The sequence below is a fragment of the Eubalaena glacialis genome, chromosome 10, assembly GCF_028564815.1.
Source record: "Eubalaena glacialis isolate mEubGla1 chromosome 10, mEubGla1.1.hap2.+ XY, whole genome shotgun sequence".
NCBI classification, from domain to species: Eukaryota; Metazoa; Chordata; class Mammalia; order Artiodactyla; family Balaenidae; genus Eubalaena; species Eubalaena glacialis.
In genome coordinates, this window is record NC_083725.1 from 53,525,713 (window position 1) to 53,529,159 (window position 3,447).

Sequence of the window (3,447 nt, forward strand, 5' to 3'; positions counted from 1 at the left end):
AACTTCATAATAAAGGAAAATATTGCCCACAGTACCAATGGCATTTGAGCTTTTCTGGTGGTTGGTAAAATATACTTTTATATTGTGAATGTGAAAATAATGCCTAGTTTTGTTTTATTCTGAAAACTAAAGTCAACATATAGATTGGTAGCTCTGGCTCTAACTTGTAAGGGACTTTGAAGTCATCGCTCCCGTTCTTACACGAAAAGACATGACAAACTGAAAATCACTGACTTTTCTTGGAACCATCAGAAAATTGAGTTTGCGGGGCAAACCAACACCCCAAAATCTGGAGAAACAGACAAATCCAGAGAGTCATAGCTGAGATCCATTTCACTGGAAGAGAAAACACTACAGTCACAAACCAATAAGTACACTTAAATGGTGATTTTGATAAGTTGGTGGAGGCTGAGTGTGGACTACCTTGAAAGTGAAAAACTACTCAGGGTGACAATCTTAGGAGACTCTTACAAGTTCTGGGATTTTACCTCAATAAACCTTACAAGGTGGTCATGGAAAAGAGTCTAAAAGAAGATTTTATGACTGTGGCAGGTAGAGGAAAAGACAGAAAAATAGAAATTACTCAACTGGAACAGCAAAAAGAAAAGAAAAAATGAGAACAGTTTAAGGGACCCCTGGAATAACATCACGTGTACCAACATTGGCATTGTAGGGGCCCCAGAAGGAGAAGAGAGAGAGAAAGGTGTTGAAAATCTACTTGATAAAATTACGACTGAAAACTTCCCAAACATGAATAAGGAAACATATCCAGATACAGGAAGACAAAGGGTCTCAAACAAGATGAATCCAAACAGACCCCCACCAAGAAATATCATAATTAGAATAACAAATTTTAAGAGAGAACTCTAAAGGCAACAAGAGAAAAACAGAGTCACATACAAGGGAACCCCATAGAGCCATCAGCTGATTGTTCTGCAGAAACTCTGAAGACGAGAAGGGAGTGGCATGTTATATTTAAAGTGGTGAAAGGGAAAAACATACAACCTAAGATACTCTACAGACCAAGGTTAGCATTTAGAATTGAAGGAGACATATAGAACTTCTCAGAAAAGTAAAAACTAAAAACGTTCATCAATACTAAGCTGACCATAAAAGAAGTATTAGAGGGTTTTCTAAAGAAACTAGAAAATATCATAAATAGCTTAACCTTCCACAAAAAGGAGTTAGAAAAAGAACAATGCCCAAAGTTAGAAGAAGGACGGAAATAATAAATATCAGAGTGAAAATAAATAAAATAGAGATTCCGCCCCCCCCAAAAAATTAGAAAAGATCAGTGAAACCAAGAGATTTTTTCTTAAAGATAAAAAAAAGAGACAAGCCCTTAGCCAGCCTCATTAAGAAAACAAAAGAGGGGGGGACCTTCAAGATGGCAGAGGAGAAAGACGTGGAGATCACCTTCCTCCCCAAAAATACATCAAAAATACTACATGTGGAATAACTCCTACAGAACCCCGACTGAACACTGGCAGAAGACCTCAGATTTTCCAAAAGGGTCTTGGTGCTCCAGCCAGGTGTCAGGCCTGAGCCTCTGAGGTGGGAGAGCCAAGGTCAGGATATTAGACCACCAGAGACCTCCTGGCCCCATGTAATATCAATCAGCAAGAGCTCTCTCAGAGATCTCCATCTCAACGATAACACCCAGCTCCACTAAACAATGAGTAAACTCCAGTGCTGGACACCCCATACCAAAAAACTAGCAAGACAGGAACACAACCTCACCCATTAGCAGAGAGGCTGCCTAAAATCATACTAAGTTCATAGACACCCCAAAACACACCACCAAATGTGTTCCTGCCCATCAGAAAGACAAAATCAAACCTCATCCACAAGAACACAAGGACCAGTACCATCCACCAGGAAACCTACACAACCCACTGAAACAACCTTACTCACTGAGGACAAACACCAAAACTAAAAGAACAACGAACTTGCAGCCTGCAAAAAGGAGAACATAAACACAGTAAGTTAAGCAAAATGAGAAGACAGAGAAATACACAGCAGATGAAGGAGCAAGTTAGAAACCCACCAGGCCAAACAAATGCGGAGGAAATAGGCAGTCTACCTGAAAAAGAATTCAGAGTAATGAGAGAAAAGTTGATCCAAAATTTTGGAAATAGAGTGAAGAAAATACAAGAAACATTTAACAAGAAACTAGAAGAACTAAAGAGCAAACAAACAATGATGAACAACACAATAAATGAAATTTAAAATTCTCTAGAAGGAATCAATAGCAGAATAACTGAGGCAGAAGAACGGATAAGTGACCTGGAAGATAAAATAGTGGAAATAACTACCAGAGAGCAGAATAAAGAAAAAAGAATGAAAAGAATTCAGGACAGTCTCAGAGACATCTGGGACAACATTAAATGTAACAGCATTCGAATTATAGGGGACCCAGAAGAAGAAGAGAAAAAGAAAAGGACTGAGAAAATATTTGAAGAGATTACAGTTGAAAACTTCCCTAATATGAGAAAGGAAATAGTCAATCAAGTCCAGGAAGCACAGAGAGTCTCATACAGGATAAATCCAAAGAGAAACACACCAAGACACATATTAATCAAACTATCAAAAATTAAACACAAAGAAAAATTATTAAAAGCAGCAAGGGAAAAGCAACAAATAACATACAAGGAAATCACCACAAGGTTAACAGCTGATCTTTCAACAGAAAATCTGCAAGCAAGAAGGGAGTGGAAGGACATATTTAAAGTGATGAAAGGGAAAAACCTACAACCAAGATTACTCTACCCAACAAAGATCTCATTCAGATTTGACGGAGAAATAAAAACTCTTACAGACAAGCAAAAGCTAAGAGAATTCAGCACCACCAAACCAGCTTTACAACAAATGCTAAAGGAACTTCTCTAAGCAGGAAACACAAGAGAAGGAAAAGACCTACAATAACAAACCCAAAACAATTAAGAAAATTGTAATAGGAACATGCATATTGACAATTACCTTAAATGCAAGTAAATTAAATGCTCCAACCAAAAGATATAGACTGGCTGAATGGATACAGAAACAAAATCCATATATATGTTATCTACAAGAGACCCACTTCAGACCTAGGGACACATACAGACTGAAAGTGAGGGGATGGAAAAAGATATTCCATGCAAATGGAAATCAAAAGAAACCTGCAGTAGCAATTCTCATATCTGAAAAAATTAGACTTTAAAATACAGACTATTACAAGAGACAAAGAAGGACACTACATAATGATCAAGGGATCAATCCAAGAAGAAGATATAACAATTGTAAATATTTATGCACCCAACATAGGAGCACCTCAACACATAAGGCAAATGTTAACAGCCATAAAAGGATAAATCAACAGTAACACAATAATAGTAGGGTACTTTAACACCCCACTTCTTTCACCAATGGACAGATCAATCAAAATAAAAATAAATAAGGAAACACAAG